Here is a 24,698-nt window from a genome sequence, read left to right as displayed (position 1 = left end):
CCGGGCCGGAGCGGCGGCGGCGGGGTACGGTGCCACGTGGCGGTTCGCCAGTGGTTGCGGGGCGGCGGCGCGAGACGTCCGGCGCGGACCGGACGTGTCCGACGCGTGGATGGAGCGGGGCTAGGGTTTGGGGTTGGATTGGATCCGGGATTTTCGGGGGAGATGTCTATTTATACATAGGAGGAGCTAGGAGAGTCCAAATGAGGTGCGGTTTTCGGCCACGCGATCGTGATCGAACGACCGAGACGATGGAGAGAGTTTAGGTGGGTTTTGGGCCAAATTGGAAGGGTGTTGGGCTGCAACACACACGAGGCCTTTTTGGTCCCTCGGTTAACCGTTGGAGTATCAAACGAAGTCCAAATGGCACAAAACTTGACAAGCAGTCTACCGGTAGTAAACCAAGGCCGCTTGGAAAGTCTCGGTCCAATCCGTAAATGTTTAACCCCCCCCACACGAAATGAGGTAGAAAGGACCACCGGAGGAGATAGGAGCGCCGGAATGCAAAACGGACAACGGGGAAAATGCTCGGATGCATGAGACGAACACGTATGCAAATGCAATGCACATGATGACATGATATGAGATGCATGACAAGGCAACAACACACGGAGACGAAAACCCGAACCCGAGGAAATAAAGTAACTTAGTGCTGGAAACGACAAGAGTTGGAGAACATATAAGGTAAATTACATCCAGGGTGTTACAACACTCCACCACTACGAAAGGATCTCGTCCCGAGATCTAGGACTAGAAGAACGCCGGGTACTCAGAACGGAGGTGATCCTCGCATTCCCAGGTGGCTTCATGGTCGGAATGGTGTGACCACTTGACTTTGAGGAATTTGATTGACTTATTGCGAGTCTTGCGTTCAATCTCTTCAAGAATAGCAACTGGGTGCTCACGATAAGAAAGATCTTCTTGGAGATCAATGTCTTCGAAGTTGACGGTGCGGTCAGGGGTCTTGAAGAACTTGCGGAGCTGAGAGACATGGAACAAGTCGTTCATGTTTGCAAAGTTTGAAGGAAGCTCGAGTTGATAGGCGAGATCGCCTCTTGCTGACGATCTTGAAAGGACCCACGTATCTAGGGGCAAGCTTCCCTTTGATACCGAAGCGACGAGTACCTTTCATTGGAGAGGCGCGGAGGTAAACATGGTCTCCGATCTCGAAAGCCAAATCATGATGCTTACTATCATAGTAGCTCTTCTGTCGCGATTGCGCTGCTTTGAGGTTATCACGAATGACTTTGCACATTTCCTCTGCCTCTGAGATCAAGTCATTTCCAAGAAGTTGACGTTCACCGGTTTCTGACCAGTTAAGAGGAGTACGACACTTCCTGCCATAGAGAATTTCGAATGGGGCCTTGCCCGAACTTGCTTGAAAACTGTTGTTGTAGGAGAATTCGTCATATGGAAGACGATATTCCCACTTCATACCGAAGGAGATAACGCAAGCCCTGAGCATATCTTCGAGAATTTGATTGGCACGCTCAACTTGACCGCTAGTTTGAGGATGGAAAGTTGTGCTGAAGCGGATGTTGGTGCCCATGGCCTTCTGAAAAGAATCCCAAAACTTGGAGGTAAAGATGATGCCACAGTCTGAAAAGATCAACTGTGGAATGCCGTGCAGAGAGGCAATCCGAGAGGTATACAGCTCCGCCAATTGAGCTGAAGTGATAGACTCTTTGATAGGCAGAAAGTGAGCCACTTTAGTGAGTTTGTCGATGACAACGAATATAGCATCATTTCCACGTTTGGACTTTGGAAACCCAGTCACGAAGTCCATCTCAATGTGGTCAAACTTCCATTCTAGAATGGCAAGAGGTTGGAGGAGACCAACTGGTCTTTGGTGTTCTGCCTTCACTCATCTGCAGACATCACATTTGTTCATGAACTGAGCAATCTCACGCTTCATTCGAGTCCACCAATAAGCCTGCTTGAGGTCCTGATACATCTTCGTACTCCCAGGGTGGATGGAGAGCAGTGAATTGTGAGCCTCATTCATGATGACTTTACGAAGGTCACCTTTAGGCACAACAATGATCCTCGAAGAAGAGAGTATCCTTCTCATCAAGGCAATAGCACTTGTACTTGGGTTGACTCTTGGCAATCCCAATCTTCACCTTCTTCACCATAGCATCAAGAAGTTGAGCCTCGCGAATCTAATCTTCCAAAGTAGGAGAGACTTGAAGGTTGGCGAGGAAACCTTGAGGAACAACTTGCAGATTGAGTTTGCGGAAATCTTCACAAAGCTCGGGTTGGTAAGGCTTGAGAATCAGACTATTGCAGTACACCTTCCTGCTCAAAGCGTCAGCAATCACATTGGCCTTGCCTGGAGTATACTCGATACTCGGATTATACTCTAGAATCATTTCGACCCAACGAGTCTGCCTGAGGTTGAGATTAGGCTGAGTGAAGATGTACTTGAGACTCTTGTGGTCAGTGAAGATGTCCACTTTTCTTCCCAATAAAAGATGTCTCCAAGTCAAAAGAGCATGCACAACTTCCGCCAACTCGAGGTCATGAGTGGGGTAGTTCTTCTTGTTGGTCTTCAACTGACGAGAGGTATAAGCCACAACTTTCTTCTCTTGCATCAACACTACACCAAGACCTTGAAGAGAGGCATCGCAGAAGACCTCGAACGGTTTGGATTCATCAGGAGGAGTCAGAACTGGAGTAGTGACAAATTTCTCTTTCAAAGTGTTGAAAGCGATGTCACATTCCGGAGACCAAACGTACTTGACGTGCTTGTGGATAAGGTTTGAAAGAGGCTTCGCGGTCTTTAAAAAGTTCTCAACGAACCTTCGACAGTAGCTTGCGAGACCAAGGAAGCTCCGGAGTTGCTTCACGTTCTGAGGTGGTTCCCAATTCACAATTGCAGACACCTTCTCAGGATTCACCGCTATGCCGTTGGCAGAGATGATATGCCCAAGATAGAGAACCTCATCGAGCCAAAACTCGCACTTTGAGAACTTGGCGTAGAACTGATGTTCCCTGAGCTTATCGAGCACCAAACGCAAGTGCTTGGCATGATCTTCCTTATTCTTCAAAAAGACCAGAATGTCATCGAGATAGACCAAAACGAAGTCATTTGTGTGGGCGTTGAAGATTAAGTTCATCATGCGAGAGAAAGTCGGAGGAGCGTTGACGAGGCCAAAAGACATGACAGTGTATTCATATGAACCATAGCTTGTTCTAAAAGCCGTCTTGGGAATATCTTCCTCACGGATTTGAATCTGGTGATAGCCCATACGGAGATCAAGCTTGGAGAATACTTGAGCACCTTTGAGTTGTTCGAACAACTCATTGATGTTGGGAAGTGGGTACTTGTTCTTGATAGTCTTCTTGTTCAATGGACGTTAGTCAACACAAAGTCGGTCCGTTCCATCCTTCTTCTTCACAAAAAGAACTCCACAACCCCACGAAGAAGAACTAGGTCGGATGAGACCCATTCGCTCTTGAATATTGAGTTGTTTCTTCAGCTCCTTCAACTCTTCAGGTCCAAGCTTGTAAGGACGTTTGCAAACAGGTTCCGTGCCAGGCTCAAGATCAATGACGAATTCAACTGGCCGGTGCGGAGGCATTCCTGGAAGCTCTTATGGAAAGACATCTTGATATTCGCAAACGACTGGAATTTGAGAGATGGCATCCAGTTCACCCTTCTCATTGAGAGAAAACAGACAGATGGTATCATCACAAGCGGCAAAGACAATTACATCCTCAGACGAATGAGTCAATTGAATCTGCCTGGCAGCACAATCAAGATGCGCCTTGTGCTTAGAAAGCCAATCCATTCCGAGAATAAGATCGATATCCGAGTTTCCAAGAACCACTAGGGAGGACAGAAACTTGTAGTCACCCAACGTGATAGAGACATCCGGGACGCAATTGTTAGAAGTCATTTGCTTGCCCGGAGACACAATCTTCAATGGGAAAGGAATCCTTTCGGTCACAAAATCATGCTTGGCAACAAATGGTCTTGAAATAAAAGAAAGCGATGCACCAGTGTCAAAAAGAACTTTTGAAGGAACAGAGTTAACTTGAAAGTTACCCATGATGACATCTGACGAGTCCTCTGCCTAAGCTGCATTCATCAAGTTGACCTTGGCATGCTTGGGGTTATGCTTGACCACAGCTGTACTTGCCGATCTCACAGGAGGAGGAGGGAGACGCCTTTGATTGAAGCATTTGTTGGCATAGTGACCCTTCCGTTGGCACTTGTTGCATGTGACCTCCGAAAGCGGAGGGTGATACGGAGGACTCGATCTTGGAGCTTGAGACGAAGTCTTGTTCTGAAAGCCAGGGTTGGTGGGTGGGAAGATCCACTGCCACCTTTGCTCTTGTGCTGATAAGGCTCACGGAACGGAGGAGGAGGAAGCCAATACTTCTACTGCTTATCCACTTGAGTTGAGGAAAAGGAGTAGCATCTCTGACTCGCTTCTTGGAAGCATCGCACTTCAGTTGAGCAGTCTCTTGCTTCAATGCCATGTTGTAAACTCATCGTACCTCATGGGCTCAAAGAGAACAAGAGCTAGCTGTATTTCTTCTCTGAGACCACCCCTGAACTGGTATATCATGCTCTTCTCGTCAGGGACGTCCTGCTTAGCAAAACGGGCGAGCTTCTGAAACATCTTGTTGTACTCATAGACAAACATAGAGCCTTGCTTCAGGTTGCGGAATTCCTCACGCTTGCTTTCAACCACGCTCTGAGGAATATGATGAGCTTTGAAGTCTTGACGGAATTCATCCCAGGTAATCACACGGCCTCCTCTGGAATCTTTGTACTGCTGAAACCATTCTGCAGCTTGGTCTTTGAGTTGGAAGGAAGCGAACTTGACAAAGTCCTCAGGCCTGACGTTACTGCACTCGAAATGCTTGCATAAGTCCACGAGCCAATCATCAACGTTAGTTGCCTCAACACAATTGCTGAAGGTCTTTGGCTGGTTAGCAAGGAACTGGTTGAGTGTAGCAAAGTGATTCTGATTGTTGCCCTGGTTGCCTTGGTTCTCTTGGTTGCGCTCTTGAAGAATTTGCATGATCAGCTGCGTGTTTGCATTGGTAGCGGCCATCATAGCTTGCCATGCCTCCGGAGGTGGAGGTGGTGGTGGCGGATCAGGATTCGGAGTCGTGCGCGTTGGAGGAGCCATCCTGAAGAGGTTGACATCCATTTGCACATTGATAGACAAATATTGAAGCTGAATCAAACGGGTTGAAATTGCAACATATAGTCTTCGCATCCGAACAAAATGAACGAATGCATTCCAATTGAAATGATCACATATCCATAAATTGAGAAGCCACTTAGAATTGAGGTAGAAGAAAAACAACAACAAGGTACGGAACAAGAACGAATACTCGGTAAGGATCACCCAATCGCAAACCAAATATCTGTGGAAGAAGAACTAGAGCTACAAGAATTCCCACCTATGAAACTCCCGAACCTTTTCGGTTATGCAATCAGGTGTTGGGGATACAGGGGAAGCATAATATCTCACCCAAATCTAGCAAATCCTTGTCACATCCCTGGCCTTGCTATGCACTTGGGCTAGCTTGGTTGCTGCATCATGTCTAAATTTCTTTTAAATTTGAAATGGGGATGACAAACCCTAGCACTAAATAAAATGCAATTAGGATCAAAATAAAAATATTTTCAATGAACCCAGAATGCCCTTTAGAAAAGTTCATTATTTTTGTTAAAGGTGAAAATCTCTGCCAAAAATGATGCACATATTTTTAGGCCATTCTGGATTTTTGAATTAAATCCTATTGTATTTGACTTTGAGCATTTAAATACTATAAATAATTTAAATGTTCAAATAAATGTTGGAAATTGTTAAGGGTCACTGAAATAATTTAGAAAGCACCCATAATTGTTTCCAGGATTTTATGAAATGGTTTGGTATTATTACTAAATCAAAACAAATAGCAAAAACTAGAAAACAGAAAGTAATAGGAAAACAAGAGAGAGAGGAAGCCTACCTGGGCCACCTACCTGCAGCCCACCTAGCGCCCCACCTGGCCCAGCAATGCGGCTGAGGCCTAGCCCAGCTCCCCACCGTCTTCAACCTCTGCCAGTAGGCAGAGGCATGTCGACGCGCCCGCGCCCGAGCACCACCTCCTGCTTCCACCTCCTGCTGCCCCCTCATCGCCCTGGACTCCCTCCGCGACGCCACGCGACCCCCGACGCTCTCTCACTCTCTGGTTCTCTCTCCCCCTTGCTCCTCTGCTTTCTCTCCCCATGGCCGAGCATGCCCACCGCCGTCGACGTGCACCACCGCGGCCACGGCCATCCCCGAGCCGCCCCGAGCTATCCTCGAGCTCCGACACCTCGCTCCCTACCTCCTCACCGAGCCACATGACCGGAAGGGCCCCGAAGCGCCGCCCCGATGCTTTTCTCCTCCTCGGCCGCCGGAGATCCGCCTCGCCGCCCCGCTCGCCCCGATGCTTCCCCGAGCTCGCCGTTCGCCTCGTCGCAACCGCCGTGAGCTCCTGCTCCTGCTCCCCCTCTCCGCTCCCTCTCTCGCACGCCGTAGCTGCCGCACCACATCCAACCGCATGCGCCGCCGCCCGCACTCGTCACCGGTGATGCTCCGGTGACCATTTGGTCCCGGGCATGCGCCCAACACGCTCCCCGCATCGCGTAGAGCCTTCGTGGCACCTCGCCGTGCTCGTTTGCGCACCGCAGCCCCATCCCCACTTGCACCCGAGCTTCGGCCGCCGCCGAGCTCGTCGCCGGCACCACTCCGGCCACTCCTCGGCCGCGCCACCACCACAGTTGGATGCGGACGAGCGTCCGCATCCCGAAGCTGTGCTCCGCGCGCCAAACCGAGCCCTGTGGGCAAAACCCGAGGCTCGCCACCGCGGCTGGCCTCGCCGGCGTCAAGCCGCCGGTGGGTTTGACCCACTTTGACCATGGCGGGACCCCCCCTGTGTCCATGACAGGTGGGGCCGGCCTGTTAATTAGGTTAGGATTAGTGTTAACTAAAAATTAGTTAGACTAATTACACTGCCACGCGGGACCCACTGTCAGGTTTGACCGGACAGTGACCTGTTAACCTGCTGACGTCACTATGAGGTCATGCTGACGCAATAATTCCTTTCTGGAATTTAAATAAATCTTAAATGATTTATTATTTTCAGAAAATGTTTAAAACTTCTAAAAATCATATAAATTCAACCGTAGCTCAGAATGAAATAATTTATATATGAAAAATTATCAGAAAAATTCAAGGAATCCATCTGTACCATTTTCATGCATGTTTGAACAATGTTTGTCCTCTGTTTTGGACAAAACAAATAAAGGGCATTTAAATAACCATATATGGAGTTGAAATTTGAATCTTGTATTCAAACCAACCCCATTTAACTTGTTGCTAGATGCATTAGCCAAAACACATTCATATTTCCATGTCATAGCATGCATCATACTATGTATTGCATTGATCGTGTTTCTTCTGTGTTTGCCGGTGTTGTTTCCCCCCCGGTAGACGCTGTACCGATGATGTGATCGTTGACACTGATGAAGACTGAATGTTATCTTCAGAAGTGCCAGGCAAGCAAAAACCCCTTGTTCATTCCGATACAATCCCACTCTCTCGCTCCTGCTCTATTTTACTGCATTAGGACAACAACGATTCATCTGTTACTTGTTGCGGTAGCTGAACCCCTTTATCCTCTGCATGACCTGTCATTGCCACAGTAAATAGATGAAACCCACTAGCATGAGTAGGAGTTGTTTGAGCCCTGTTGTGCCTACTCATTCATGCTTGTTTGTCATGCCTGCTACTGCTTAGAGTTGAGTCAGGTCTGATTCATCGGGGATGAATCAGAGGTGTGTGAACATGTCCTACCGTTGAGAGATAAGTGTGTGAACATGATTTGGTAAAGGTAGCGGTGAGAGGCCATGTAGGAGTACATGGTGGGTTGTCTCATTGCAGCCGTCCTCAGGAACTGAGTTCTGTGTTTGTGATCCATGACCAGTTACTACCACACATTGGGTTCCGGTAACTCGACCCCTCTCGACTTATTAATCAACATGATCTCTGTCCAGGAGTTGCAACTAGTTTCTGGTGTTTGTAGGTAGTGTTAGTAGTCTACCAAGTGGCACCCGGTACAGGTGGGCTTGGGACAGACTAGGCACAGTGGCCCGGTGTACCAAGTAGCACCCGGATGGTGGGCTTGGGAACCCTGCACACATCGTTTGGGGCCGTGAGCGACACCCCGGCCGGATCTCCTTGCGGATGGAACCCGAATAGGCGATAAACCTGGACGAGAGACTTGTGTGGTTAGTCAGGTCGTGGCCGACTCCCTCGCCAGGCTTCCGCTTGAAGGTTGCCGAGATACACGAGGTGTACATGGCGGTAAGTGGCAAAAGCGTGTGTGAAGAAGTACACCCCTGCAGGGTTAATATGATCTATTCGAATAGCCGTGTCCGCGGTAAAGGACTTCTGGGTTGCCTGTACAGTTCATAGACAAGTGAAAGTGGTTACTCTAAAATACGCAAGATAAGCGTGAGTGCTATGGATGGCGTTCTCGTAGGGAGACGGGAGCGGATCCATAGTGGTGTATTGATATGGTGAATATGTGGACTCCTGTGCGCCACCTCAAAAGAGTTACTTGCAGTCGTAGTTTAGGATAGCCACCGAGTCAAAGCTGGCTTGCTGCAGTTAAACCCCCACCATCCCTTTGTTGATAATGATGCATATGTAGTTAGTTCTGATGTAAGTCTTGCTGGGTACATTTGTACTCACGTTTGCCTATTTTATGTTTTTGCAGAGAGACTTCAGTCTCGCTAGTAGTTCCGCGTGGACTTCGATGTTTAGCTTGTTACCTCAGCTACGATCTTGTGCCCTCGGCAGGATCTGGTAGATAGTCAGGCTTCTCAGCCTTTTTCATTTATAGATGTCTGTACTCAGACATGATAGCTTCCGCTTGTGCTTTGATTTGTATGCTCTGAATGTTGGGTCATGAGACCCCTGTTTGTAATATCTCGCTCCTCGGAGCCTATCGAATAAAATACTTGAGTTATAGAGTCATGTTGTGATGCCATGTTGTATTTGCACATATCGAGCATATTGTGTGTATGTTATTGAAATGCTTGGTATGTGTGGGATCTGACTATCTAGTTGTTTATCCTTAGTAGCCTCTCTTACCGGGAAATGTCTCCTAGTGTTCCCATGGTAGCTAGCTGCTGCTCCGGAACACTTAGGCTGGCCGGCATGTGTCCTTCTTCGTTCCTGTGTCTGTCCCCTCGGGGAAATGTCACGCATTGAGTACCGGTGCCCTGTTAGCCCGCTACAGCCCGGTTTACCGGAGTCCTGCTAGCCCAGTGCTACAGCCCGGACCCACTTGCTGATGACCAACACGTTCGATGCTGGGTCATGGATGCCTGTCCCTGTAAGTCTGTGCCACTTTGGGTTTACGACTAGTCATGTCAGCCCGGGCTCCTTATCATATGGATGCTAGCGACATCATCATATACGTGTGCCAAAAGGCGCAAACGGTCCCGGGCAAAGGTAAGGCGACACCCGTGGGAATACCGTGCGTGAGGCCGCAAAGTGATATGAGGTGTTACATGCTAGATCGATGTGGCATTGAGTCGGGGTCCTGACAGCTTTGGTATCAGAGCCTGGCTGCCTGTAGGTTCTCCAAGCCAAACTGGTCGAAGTTGTGTCTAGAAATGCTTTAGTTATGTAAGGGAATTGATTGTGGGATGGAACGTAAGGCTCTTTTTACTCCTTATATCTCATGGCCTTCTGATCTGAGTCATCCTCTTCTCTTCTACGGGGTTAAAGAACTAGGCTATCTCTTCTTTCTATCAGGATCACGTGTTACTAATCCGTAGACTTATAAGATTGTTGGATTAAGCTTGAGTTCAGTTTCTACTACTTCCGTACGTTAACTGTTGATCTCGAAACCTTGGTATTGTGCTTCTGAGTGGCTATGCCACCATTTTTCTAGCATGTCTCAAATCTTTTTGAGCATTTATAGCCGTTATGCTGTGCGAGTCATCCCAGGTTTCTAAATAATCTAATGCAATTGCAAAATCCTTTCCCTCTGTTTTGGTGTCCGTCTGGTCAGAATAAGCACACTAATCGCCGGTTGAGGTACTCTGTTGCCTCGGTATATATGTTGGAGCTACTATTATGACCCTAGGAGTTTTAGGGAGTCACCTAGTAAGCTAGCCATGATTTGTGTCCCAGTGTGATGATTCTGGCCCTTATTCTCGAAAGCATTCCGTGATGCTACTTAGTAGTAGGTATTCTATTCCTGGGTTTTGAACCCGAGATTCACTCTACTTACTTCATGTTGATAGTGTTTGCTAGTTCCTTTAGGATATTAGTAACTTTGCGATAGTCCTCGAGGTCCGTGGTATTTCCTTCTTCCAAATACTATGAACCGCTTATGGCAGATGTTTATTGGATCAAAAGATCACAATTAGAGTACTCTTGAGGAGATCACCATTCATAAATCGTGACTCTGCCAGTCCTACCTCTCTGCATGGGTTATCTGGAAGAAATGTTGATCTCGCTCGACATACTAATCTATGCATCCACAACTCAGAAAATTATATGTTCCTTTGAGTTGTTCTCTTTAGTTGCATTCTGACCCTCGTCTATCAATTGATAGTCAAGAGTATGCATGCATTCGTTTATCGATGCCTATTACTCTTGTGGTCCATCAAGCCATTCTGTCCTGAATGACTAGGAGAAACAAACTCCAGTACCTCATCCATATCTAGGATTGGGTCAAAGCAATTGTGCTCCGCAGATCAAAATGCCAACCCAGCTTTTGATTCTGTTCTAACCTGAAGTATTACCGTCTTTATGTCAGGATTTTCATGAGAATTGCACCGGCTCTTGTGAATTCTTGATGTACTGATACTTCTCGCCATCATTATTCATCCCTCGGTTCCGTGTTGTCGCAACCGGAATGCCGACAAGTGAATCGTGATGTGTGAATTCAATACTCCTAGCAACCTTGTTGCTTGGTAGTTAAAGGACAATAATTTCATTCTTAGCGTGTTGGTTTTTGAATCATCCTTCTAAGACTGATCGTGCTACCTAGTCCTTATTTCGGTGCACCCTTCGATTGATGAGTTAGGATCTTGTCAAGTCCTCACTCATTTGATCATATCGTCTTGCCCTCAAAAGCGAGATTGTTCTTGAGCTTAGTAACATACCGGTGGTTCGTGATTTTCCGAATATCTTCTCGGAAGTATTACCAGGTTGTCCCCTGACTGTTATGTTGAGCTCGTGATCAAGTTGGTTTCTTGTGAACCACCCTCTCTCCAAGAATCGGTGTTAGATATCCCTGAGCTAGTTGGTTAAGCTAGACAACAACTTGGAGAGTTGGAAGATAAAAGCTTGCCTGACTTAGTTCATTCCAAAGGGATATTCTTGTGTAGTGTGTGTTGAAGAAAGATGATATCTTCATCGATTGGTCCCTGTGATCAGTTGCGGGACCTATTGTCTTATCAATCCTTTGATTTGAGTGTGGGCTATCATCAAATCAAATCAGTACCAATGATGCTCGTAATGTTGTCTTACTCGTGGTTGATCCCTCGAGCATACACCATTACATGTTTGGTCTGACCAATGCTATCACCGTGTTCACATGATGGTGGAAGTCCAGTGATATGGAAATTCCGATGAGTTGTTGTTGAGCCCATCAGTAGCATTTTGTCTCCCCCCATGAATCATGTTGAACATCAACCTAGTGTTGAAAATTTTGTAAGCAATGCCTTCGTGCTCCGTTCATGAAGCCTATGTTTGGATGAAAGTAGTGACTTCCTCTAATTCATGTGCATCTGATGTAAGTTGCTGCCATGAATTCGAGGAAGATTGTTTTGTTTCCTTCGGAATCATCCCAAATCAGTCATGCACACGTGCGAAGTATTCTGTAGTCTAGAGGCTTGCAACCTTCATTATATATGTGTCCCTAGCACACTCAGCCACTGATTGACTTGTTCAAGGAAAAGAAGTCTATGCTTGGGATCTAATCCATGGACTTGCGTAAAGACTTCGATATCCTCAATGATGGTTCCCCACCTGAACTCGGTAGTGTTTAATTATAAGACTACTACGTGGCCATGCTTGTCTGGGACAACGTGTTCACATGTTTGCAGCAGAACCAGCTCATGTTTTGGAGCTTACTATCGTAGTTCATTCCCCGAGAATCTCGCAACATCATCTCGTCGATTTGTGTTGCAAACTTTCGTTTTTCTTCCTAGACTCGATGAGTCTGGAATATCCTGACACCAACCAGATCTGAATCTCAGGCAGATATAATGGTTGGAACATTTCCCAAGAACTATAATACTGGTCCCTCGATAACCGGTAAAGTGGATGTCATGGCCAACACACCCAGCCGGAAGACCTATTATTGTAGTATCTTGATTGAAGAAGTTGGCCACCTCCCCATAAGGACTTCGTAGGATTACTCCCTAGTTATGCCTTATGATTTTTGTGTTTCCGAAGTCCGACCTTTACTTGATGTTCTAGATACCAGACCATTTCAAGGAATGGGATACGCTAGTACATCAAGGAGAACATTAGAAGCGGAGTGCTAAATGTCTCTCGGTCGATCATCCAGGTTTTGTTTCCTTAGCCTCGCTAAGGAAAAATCTGAGAAAGTGTTATCTTCCTTTGCATCTGCATCATCCATCATCATTCATCATGGTAGCAAGTTGTGTTGCCAGGATCCTTGACACGGATATTGGTAAAATCTTGATGATTATGGAAATGCTCAAGTTCTTGAGAGCACGCACAAGCGCTAGGTGTTATCATCGACACTAATTGGGATGCTCTCAGTTTCCTCGGCAATGCTATGATGTTTTCAAACAGTGAATTCACTCTCTATTGCTGGGTTCTTCCCCAGTTACTAGAATCATTCCCAGCATTTGCATTTTGTTCCCAGCTTGCACCGCCAATGTGCCATTCTACCATGGGTCTCTTCCATATCCGGTGGTAAGCAAATTCATCCATTACGTTGTCTTCAACAAGGTAATCCACATCATCCAAGTCTGGGTATGCCATTCTACCGACCCCCTCCAAACGATCGCTCGAGAATTGCCTTAGGCTGGTTTAAAGAGTTTCAATGATCTCTGAATCAAAGGTAATTGTTTTTGCCACTTAAGGGGATATATCTACGAGTCACCATCCCTAAGGTGCCTCGTTGTGGTATCATGGCAACTCAACTCCTCGCTGCGCTGACAAGCGTTTACCACCCTGTTAAGTGTGGAATTGTAGTCTACCTGGTAAACCTCCGTCATTTGTTCCACTCCTTTCCGCTAGAGGTGTGCTTCGTCTCTCAGCCCAAGAGATGCTGCTATGTCTCATTCCGTGAGTTAATCCTGAGTTGTTCGACCTTCGAGAAGAACGATTCTTTTAGGGTCTTTCCTTCCTCTCGTTGTCATGATAGTTGGAGTTCTCAGAGCAAGACTTCGAGACAATGATGGTGAACGAATCAACGTTCAGTTGAAGTGCAACCTGGATCGTGAAGATTGTGCTAGTTTGCGTTCCCCCTTCACCTTACCCTACGCTTGAACCTCGGGACGAGATTTTTGTTTAGTGGGGGTGAGTTGTCACATCCCTGGCCTTGCTATGCACTTGGGCTAGCTTGGTTGCTGCATCATGTCTAAATTTCTTTTAAACTTGAAATGGGGATGACAAACCCTAGCACTAAATAAAATGCAATTAGGATCAAAATAAAAATATTTTCAATGAACCCAGAATGCCCTTTAGAAAAGTTCATTATTTTTGTTAAAGGTGAAAACCTCTGCCAAAAATGATGCAAATATTTTTAGGCCATTCTGGATTTTTGAATTAAATCCTATTGTATTTGACTTTGGACACTTAAATACTATAAATAATTTAAATGTTCAAATAAATGTTGGAAATTGTTAAGGGTCACTGAAATAATTCAGAAAGCACCCATAATTGTTTCCAGGATTTTATGAAATGGTTTGGTATGATTACTAAATCAAAACAAATAGCAAAAACTAGAAAACAGAAAGTAATAGGAAAACAAGAGAGAGAGGAAGCCTACCTGGGCCACCTACCTGCAGCCCACCTAGCGCCCCACCTGGCCCAGCAATGCGGCTGAGGCCCAGCCCAGCTCCCCACCGTCTTCAACCTCTGCCAGTAGGCAGAGGCGTGTCGACGCGCCCGCGCCCGAGCACCACCTCCTGCTTCCACCTCCTGCTGCCCCCTCATCGCCCTGGACTCCCTCCGCGACGCCACGCGACCCCCGACGCTCTCTCACTCTCTGGTTCTCTCTCCCCCTTGCTCCTCTGCTTTCTCTCCCCATGGCCGAGCATGCCCACCACCGTCGACGTGCACCACCGCGGCCACGGCCATCCCCGAGCCGCCCCGAGCTATCCTCGAGCTCCGCCACATCGCTCCCTACCTCCTCACCGAGCCACATGACCGGAAGGGCCCCGAAGCGCCGCCCCGATGCTTTTCTCCTCCTCGGCCACCGGAGATCCGCCTCGCCGCCCCGCTCGCCCCGATGCTTCCCCGAGCTCGCCGTTCGCCTCGTCGCAACCGCCGTGAGCTCCTGCTCCTGCTCCCCCTCTCCGCTCCCTCTCTCGCACGCCGTAGCTGCCGCACCACATCCAACCGCACGCGCCGCCGCCCGCACTCGTCGCCGGTGATGCTCCGGTGACCATTTGGTCCCGGGCATGCGCCCAACGCGCTCCCCGCATCGCGTAGACCCTCCGTGGCACCTCGCCGCGCTCGTTTGCGCACCGCAGCCCCATCCCCACTTGCACCCGAGCTTCGGCCGCCGCCGAGCTCGTCGCCGGCACCACTCCGGCCACTCCTCGGCCGCGCCACCACCACAGTTGGATGCGGACGAGCGTCCGCATCCCGAAGCTATGCTCCGCGCGCCAAACCGAGCCCTGTGGGCAAAACCCGAGGCTCGCCACCGCGGCTGGCCTCACCGGCGTCAAGCCGCCGGTGGGTTTGACCCACTTTGACCACGGCAGGACCCCCCCTGTGTCCATGACAGGTGGGGCCGGCCTGTTAATTAGGTTAGGATTAGTGTTAACTAAAAATTAGTTAGACTAATTACACTGACACGCGGGACCCACTGTCAGGTTTGACCGGACAGTGACCTGTTGACCTGCTGACGTCACTATGAGGTCATGCTGACGCAATAATTCCTTTCTGGAATTTAAATAAATCTTAATTGATTTATTATTTTCAGAAAATGTTTAAAACTTCTAAAAATCATATAAATTCAACCGTAGCTCAGAATGAAATAATTTATATATGAAAAATTATTAGAAAAATTCAAGGAATCCATCTGTACCATTTTCATGCATGTTTGAACAATGTTTGTCCACTGTTTTGGACAAAACAAATAAAGGGCATTTAAATAACCATATATGGAGTTGGAATTTGAATCTTGTATTCAAACCAACCCCATTTAACTTGTTGCTAGATGCATTAGCCAAAACACATTCATATTGCCATGTCATAGCATGCATCATACTGTGCATTGCATTGATTGTGTTTCTTCTGTGTTTGCCGGTGTTGTTTCCCCCCCCGGTAGACGCTGTACCGATGATGTGATCGTTGACACTCATGAAGACTGAATGTTATCTTCAGAAGTGCCAGGCAAGCAAAAACCCCTTGTTCATTCCGATACAATCCCACTCTCTCGCTCCTGCTCTATTTTACTGCATTAAGACAACAACGATTCATCTGTTACTTGTTGCGGTAGTTGAACCCCTTTATCCTCTGCATGACCTGTCATTGCCACAGTAAATAGATGAAACCCACTAGCATGAGTAGGAGTTGTTTGAGCCCTGTTGTGCCTACTCATTCATGCTTGTTTGTCATGCCTGCTACTGCTTAGAGTTGAGTCAGGTCTGATTCATCGGGGATGAATCAGAGGTGTGTGAACATGTCCTACCGTTGAGAGATAAGTGTGTGAACATGATTTGGTAAAGGTAGCGGTGAGAGGCCATGTAGGAGTACATGGTGGGTTGTCTCATTGCAGCCGTCCTCAGGAACTGAGTTCTGTGTTTGTGATCCATGACCAGTTACTACCACACATTGGGTTCCGGTAACTCGACCCCTCTCGACTTATTAATCAACATGATCTCTGTCCAGGAGTTGCAACTAGTTTCTGGTGTTTGTAGGTAGTGTTAGTAGTCTACCAAGTGGCACCCGGTACAGGTGGGCTTGGGACAGACTAGGCACAGTGGCCCGGTGTACCAAGTAGCACCCGGATGGTGGGCTTGGGAACCCTGCACACATCGTTTGGGGCCGTGAGCGACACCCCGGCCGGATCTCCTTGCGGATGGAACCCGAATAGGCGATAAACCTGGACGAGAGACTTGTGTGGTTAGTCAGGTCGTGGCCGACTCCCTCGCCAGGCTTCCGCTTGAAGGTTGCCGAGATACACGAGGTGTACATGGCGGTAAGTGGCGAAAGCGTGTGTGAAGAAGTACACCCCTGCAGGGTTAATATGATCTATTCGAATAGCCGTGTCCGCGGTAAAGGACTTCTGGGTTGCCTGTACAGTTCATAGAAAAGTGAAAGTGGTTACTCTAAAATACGCAAGATAAGCGTGAGTGCTATGGATGGCGTTCTCGTAGGGAGACGGGAGCGGATCCATAGTGGTGTATTGATATGGTGAATATGTGGACTCCTGTGCGCCACCTCAAAAGAGTTACTTGCAGTCGTAGTTTAGGATAGCCACCGAGTCAAAGATGGCTTGCTGCAGTTAAACCCCCACCATCCCTTTGTTGATAATGATGCATATGTAGTTAGTTCTGATGTAAGTCTTGCTGGGTACATTTGTACTCACGTTTGCCTATTTTATGTTTTTGCAGAGAGACTTCGGTCTCGCTAGTAGTTCCGCGTGGACTTCGATGTTTAGCTTGTTACCTCAGCTACGATCTTGTGCCCTCGGCAGGATCTGGTAGATAGTCAGGCTTCTCAGCCTTTTTCATTTATAGATGTCTGTACTCAGACATGATAGCTTCCGCTTGTGCTTTGATTTGTATGCTTTGAATGTTGGGTCATGAGACCCCTGTTTGTAATATCTCGCTCCTCGGAGCCTATCGAATTAAATACTTGAGTTATAGAGTCATGTTGTGATGCCATGTTGTATTTGCACATATCGAGCATATTGTGTGTATGTTATTGAAATGCTTGGTATGTGTGGGATCTGACTATCTAGTTGTTTATCCTTAGTAGCCTCTCTTACCGGGAAATGTCTCCTAGTGTTCCCATGGTAGCTTGCTGCTGCTCCGGAACACTTAGGCTGGCCGGCATGTGTCCTTCTTTGTTCCTGTGTCTGTCCCCTCGGGGAAATGTCATGCATTGAGTACCGGTGCCCTGTTAGCCCGCTACAGCCCGGTTTACCGGAGTCCTGCTAGCCCAGTGCTACAGCCCGGACCCACTTGCTGATGACCGACACGTTCGATGCTGGGTCATGGATGCCTGTCCCTGTAAGTCTGTGCCACTTTGGGTTTAAGACTAGTCATGTCAGCCCGGGCTCCTTATCATATGGATGCTAGCGACATCATCATATACGTGTGCCAAAAGGCGCAAACGGTCCCGGGCAAAGGTAAGGCGACACCCGTGGGAATACCGTGCGTGAGGCCGCAAAGTGATATGAGGTGTTACATGCTAGATCGATGTGGCATTGAGTCGGGGTCCTGACAATCCTACATCCATCTGTATCCATCCTTCAACACATAACCGAGAAAAACTTCGGAAATCATCTACCTCAACCTTCGAAAAGCATCCGTTATACAAGTTATGGCAATACTCCCGAACTCCCACCCCAGTACTGGGTGGCGTCGGGGTTATCTCACCAACAACTGCATAAAAGAGATTTTCGATGTCGGCGAAACTAAACTTACGTATTCCAGAACTGCAATGATAAAATTGTGACGACAACACATCGGAGCTCAACTCCCCGGGACACTGCCACAACCCCTAAATGACAGGAGGCACCAAGAACAATGTTCTCATCACAAATCGATCGGAACGATTCCAAGATACCCGCGTGATCCTAAATTTTTTAGTGAAATTTGAGAAGAGAAGAGTCAAAACTCTACGTCAGGATGCCTTACCAGAGCGATGAAGGGACTGGGGAGTAAAAAGAATTCCTAGCTCTCCGATATATATAATCCTAAATGACTCAAAACATTTTTCTAGACTCCACAACGCCAGCTATTCGATCAAGCAGGGGGGCTCCTAAGGTCGGGGAAGGCTCTGATTACCAACTTGTAACGCCCTCGATGCTGCTATATCTCCTACGTGTCGAAGCACGACTTAGAGGCATAACCGCATTGAAAGCAATGTTGCAAGTAAGGTAATCTTCACAACAACCCATGTAAATAGATAATAGGGGAAAAAGGTACATAATTGGCTTACACTGGCCACGTCACACAAATACATGAATAACATTACAATCATCCAATAAACTCATGGTCCGACTACGGTACCAAAATAAAAGATCAACCCCAACATGCGACACGGTCCCCGATCGCCCCAACTGGGCACCACTACTGATCATCTGGGAAAGACACATAGTAACGGCGAGAGTCTTCATCGAACTCCCACTTGAGCTCAAGCGCATCATCTGGAACGGTATCATCGGTCCCTGCATCTGGTTTTGGAAGTAAACTGTGAGTCACGGGGACTCAGCAATCTCGCACCCTCGCGATCAAGACTATTTAAGCTTATAGGTAAGGCAAGGTAATATGTGGAGCTGCAGCAAGCGACTAGCATATATGGTGGCTAACCTATTCGCAAAAGAGAGCGAGAAGAGAAGGCAAAGCACGAACGAAGAACTATGATCAAGAAGTGATCCTATAACAACCTACGTCAAACATTACTCCAACACCGTGTTCACTTCCCGGACTCCGCCGAGAAGAGACCATCACGGTTACACATGCGGTTGATACATTTTAATTAAGTTAAGTTGCATGTTATCTACAACCGGACATTAACAAATTCCCATCTGCCCATAACCGCGAGCAGGGCTTTCGAAAGTTCAAATCCCTGCAGGGGAGTCTCAACTTAGCCCATCACAAGCTCTCACGGTCAACGAAGGATATTCCTTCTTCCGAGACGTTCCGTTCAGACTCGGCATCCCGGATTTAAAAGACTTCCTCGACAATGGTAAAACAAGTCCAGCAACACCTCCCGAATGTGCCGACAAATCCTGATAGGAGCTGCACATATCTCGTTCTCAGGGCACACTCAGATGAACACTACGTACAACTAAAACCAACCCTCAAGTTTCCCCGAGGTGGCGCTGCAAGTGGCTCTGTTTGGACCAACACTCAGAGGAGCACTGGTCCGGGGGGGTTTAAATAAGATGATCCTTGGGCTCCGGAAACCCAAGGGAAAAAGAGGCTAGGTGGAAAATGGTAAAATCAAAGTTGGGCATTGCTGGAGGAGTTTTATTCAAGGCGAACTGTCAAGGGGTTCCCATTATCACCCAACCGCGTAAGGAACGCAAAATCCGGGAACATAACACCGATATGACGGAAACTAGGGCCGCAAGAGTGGAACAAAACACTAGGCAAAAGGTCAAGCCTTCCACCCTTTACCAAGTATATAGGTGCATTAAGATAAACAAGATAATATGGTGATATCCCAACAATAAACAATGTTCCAACAAGGAACGATCTCCAATCTTCACCTGCAACTAGCAACGCTATAAGAGGGGCTGACCAAAGCGGTAACATAGCCAATCAACGGTTTTCTAGGACATGGTGGCTTAGAGGTTGACATGGCAATTTAGGAGGAATGATAAGCAAGTGGTAGGCATCGTAGCATAGGCATAGCAAAAGAGCGAGCATCTAGCAAGCAAATATAGAAGTGATTTCGAGGGTATGATCATCTTCCCTGCAAAGTTGTCAGAGTTGACTTGATCCTCATAAGCAAACTCAACGGGCTCCTCGTTAGCGAACTTGTCTCCCGGCTCTACCCAAACAAGACAAACAAGCAAAAGGAACACAATCAATCACGTGCAATGCTCAAACAACATGATGCGAACATGGTGTGCTATGTGGGATGCGGTATGGGATGCATATGCAAGATTTGACAAGGAATGATTGAACTTGGCCTCAACTTGGAAATCCAAGAGTTCCACTGGAAAGGTGAGGTGATTTCGGTTGAAATCGATATAAAGATCACCGGAATCGGATACACGGTTTGGAAATGGCAAGCAAAAAAAATATGGCACCGGTCTGCGATAAACAACAAGTATCCATATAAATGCATCATGATAATTATGCTACAGCACTCAAACATGGAAACAAAATACATGGCAGGGAGCCACTCATGATGCTTGACAAAAGATGAACACTGGGCCACGGCTAATTCATCCATTAATAGGTTCAAACAAGCATGGCAAAAGTGCAAATGGTAAACATGTTTCAGACTTTGTAAAATTAACACAAGTCTGGAATTTAACATCAGGTAGCACACTTTGGAGCATGAAAACTATAGGCTACAGGAACTTAACATGGGAAATCAAGGCATGGCACGAAGCTACTCAAAGCACTTAACAAAAGTCCCTTAGTGACCTTGAGCCAAAAGGGATCAGAAAATACAATTGCAAGCATGCGAACATGGCAAAAACATAATCAGATTACAGACTTTGTGAAAATAAACTGGAGTATGCAAATCTGTTAACGAGTAGGCATGTTCACGAGCTCGATGCACTCACTACGGAGCAATGAATGACAACCTAAGCATACGCCCGTCAAGAATACATATAATACAAGCTAGACATGGCAAGAACAACAACATAGCATGCCCGGATCAACAACAATATCCTCGGCAAAATCGCTAACAAGTAAACAATCTGCCAGGATTCACGAAATAGCAAAAGTAGAGCTCGATTGACTCAAGCTAGGCTGCTCCATAATTGCAAACAAGGACATGGATGGATAGAGCACCATAATATTATCAAATCATCCTTACTGATCATCCTCAAAAGAGTCACGGATCACTAGGAAACAACATGAACATATGGCATATTGATAAAATCAGATCAAGGACTTAGAGAAATTCTAAGTCCCTGAAATCAGCATTAACGAATGCACTACTTTGCAAGCTTGTGCTAGTCACCACACATATCACAAAAATACATGGTAAGCACCTCTGTAAAGATGGCATGGCATATAACAAAACTCATGTAGAACTCAGGAGCATATCATGCACACATTAACCATGGCAAAAATGACAAATAGATATTTGATGCAGCAGATTTGACAATTATCTCAAATAGCTCTCTTCCAATAGTATTTCGGGCATCAAGATGAGCTCAAACGAAAATGATTCAATGAGATGAAATGATTTACTCTCTGAGACGACATTTTGATATGCTACACGCATAAAACAGAGCTACAGATGCGGAGTTACGACATGATGAAGTTGCAAGAAAAATTAGGGTTTCGGGGAAGTCAACCGTTCGGGATCCAGATCCGGATCACTGTAGCTGCACGGTCGCCGAGGTTTGCCGGGGTGTCGCCAGACTTGGCGCAGAGCTCGCCGGAGGAAGAAAGCCGAGGGTAGGAGAGGCCGGGGCGGCGCCGGCGTGGCGCAGGAGCTCCGGCGGCGAGGTTAGCATGGCGGGGCGGCGAGGAGGCAAGGTCCGGCGAGGGCGGCGCTCGCCGGCGCGGTGGCGGAGCGGGTCGGGCCGGAGCCGAAGGCGGCTGAGGGAGAGCACCCGGGCGATGCGGGCGTGGAACGGTGGCGGCGGACGACGGGCTCCCGGGGGCCCGACTTGGGCCTCCCGGGCCAGAGCGGCGGCGGCGGGGTACGGTGCCACGTGGTGGCTCGCCAGTGGTTGCAGGGCGGCGGTGCGAGACGTCCGGCGCAGACCCGACATGTCCGGCGCGCGGATGGAGCGGGGCTAGGGTTTGGGGTTGGATTGGATCCGGGATTTTCGGGGGAGATGTCTATTTATACATAGGAGGAGCTAGGAGAGTCAAAATGAGGTGCGGTTTTTGGCCACGCGATCGTGATCGAACAACAGAGACGATGGAGAGGGTTTAGGTGGGTTTTGGGCCAAATTGGAAGGGTGTTGGGCTGCAACACACATGAGGCCTTCTCGGTCCCTTGGTTAACTGTTGGAGTATCAAACGAAGTCCAAATGGCACGAAACTTGACAGGCGGTCTACTGGTAGTAAACCAAAGCCGCTTGGCAAGTCTCGGTCCAATCCGGAAATGTTTAACCCCTCACACACGAAAAGAGGTAGAAAGGACCACCAGAGGAGATAGGAGCGCCGGAATGCAAAACGGACAACGGGGAAAATGCTCGGATGCATGAGACGAACACGTATGCAAATGCAATGCACATGATGACATGATATGAAATGCATGACAAGGCAACAACACGCGGAGACGAAAACCCGAACCCGAGGAAATAAAGTAACTTAGTGCCGGAAACGACAAGAGTTGGAGAACATATAAGGTAAATTACATCTAGGGTGTTACACTCTCGCCAAGAAACTCTTTCTTATGCTCGAAGGTATCCTATTTTACTCGACTGATTTACTATTTATAGGTTAATCTTGGCCAGTCGACTAATTAACTCCTTGACTGCAGAATTCTGGCAAAACTTTGAAGAGGAGACTGGACAGATTGAGACGGTATTGCACCCAGTCCTTTCTCCAGTCGGTGACAAGGCTGCTATGAATGTGCTTCGGCTGGAATCCCGCGTCGCCAGTGTTACAAGTTACCTTGCCCGTCTGAAGGTGGCAGTTTCACGGATCGACTCATTGCTCTGGCCAAGGGCAACACTTCAGAATGATCTCGAGTCTCTGATGGCTCGACTCAATGAGGTCCCTGGCCGAGTGCAGGAATGGAAGAAGTCCTCCACCCACTGCTGTGCTAACATGGCTCTGTCGCTGGTCAGGGTCCACTTTAGAGAGGCTCGAGAAGAGATGCTGGCAGCGATCAAGGTCGCCAACACAAAAAGGCACGACTTCCAGTCCTTCATGGAAACTTTCATTGCTGCTGCCACTCGGATCACAGACGGGATCGACTTGGACGAGTTCATCGAGCCTGCCAGTCAACCTCCTGCTGAGTGAACCAACTTGATACTCAAACTTGCTTTAAATTTGCATCAGTATGCTGAGTGGTTATTGTAACTATTAAACTCTTTCGGGTCCGATGCCCGAGTACTTTTGTCTTCGTCCTGAGACCTTTGAGATTTTATTTGATCTTGGTTTATCTTCTGCATGCGCTTGCATTTATCTTCGAGTGGAGCTTATTCTTCACTCGGAATATTCTTTGAGATGCAACTCCGAGGAGGATATCGCAGTCGGCCTGCACCTCGTCGTTCTTGACGATAGAGATGAAGCGGACATTGTACTTATAGCGCAGCTCCATAGAGAGGATTGCAGTCGACCTGCACCTTGTCGTCCTTTCGAATAGGGATGGAGGGGGCATTGTACTTGTCACATAGCTCAGTGGAGAGGATTGCAGTCGACCTGCACCTCGTCATCCTTGTGGATAGGGATGGAGCGGACATTGTACTTCTAGCGTAGCTCCGTGGAGAGGATTGTAGTCGACCTGCACCTCGTCGTCCTTGCAGATAGGGATGGAGTAGACATTGTACTTGTAGCATAGCTCCGTGGGGAGGATTGCAATCGACCTGCACCTCGTCGTCCTTGCGGATAGGGATGGAGAGGACATTGTACTTGTAGCGTAGCTCCGTGGAGAGGATTGCAGTCGACCTGCACCTCGTCGTCCTTGCGGATAGGGATGGTTTTTTAAACTTAGGCGAGCACCGGGCTGCAGCTAAGCTCCCCGAGTGTGAGGTTTGCTCATCACTCGGTAGGATTTTTGAAACTTAGGCGAGCACTGGGCTGCAGCTAAGCCCCCGAGTGTGAGGTTTGCTCATCACTCGGTAGGATTTTTGAAACTTAGGCGAGCATTGGGCTGCAGCTAAGCCCCCGAGTGTGAGGTTTGCTCATCACTCGGTAGGATTTTTGAAACTTAGGCGAGCACTGGGCTACAGCTAAGCCCCCGAGTGTGAGGTTTGCTCATCACTCGATAGGTTTTCGAAACTTAGGCGAGCATTGGGCTGCAGCTAAACCCCTAAGTGTGAGGTTTGCTCATCACTCGGTAGTATTTTTGAAACTTCGGCGAGCACTGGGATGCAGCTAAGCCCCCGAGTGTGATGATTGCTCACCGCTCGGTAGGATTTTTTCAACTTACGCGAGTACTGGACTGCAGGTAAGCCCCCGAGTGAGAGACTAGCTCATCACTCGGTGGGATTTTTTCAACTTAGGCGAGTACTGGACTGCAGCTAAGCCCCCGAGTGAGAGACTTGCTCATCACTCGGTAGGATTTTTTCAACTTAGGCGAGTACTGGACTACAGCTAATCACCTGAGTGAGAGACTTGCTCATCACTCGGTAAGATTTTTTCAACTTAGGCGAGTACCGGACTGCAGCTAAGCCCCCGAGTGAGAGACTTGCTCATCACTCGGTAGGATTTTTTTTCAACTTAGGCGAGTACTGGACTGCAGCTAAGCCTCCGAGTGAGAGACTTGCTCATCACTCGGTAGGTTTTTCTCAACCTAGGCGAGTAATGGACTGCAGCTAAGCCCCCAAGCGAGAGACTTTCTCATCACTAGGTAGGATTTTTTTTTCAACTTAGGCGAGTACTGGATTGCAGATAAGCCTCCGAGTGAGAGAGTTGCTCA

Source organism: Triticum dicoccoides, chromosome 2A (assembly GCF_002162155.2).
Source record: "Triticum dicoccoides isolate Atlit2015 ecotype Zavitan chromosome 2A, WEW_v2.0, whole genome shotgun sequence".
Taxonomy (NCBI): domain Eukaryota; kingdom Viridiplantae; phylum Streptophyta; class Magnoliopsida; order Poales; family Poaceae; genus Triticum; species Triticum dicoccoides.
This window is presented reverse-complemented; position numbering follows the sequence as displayed.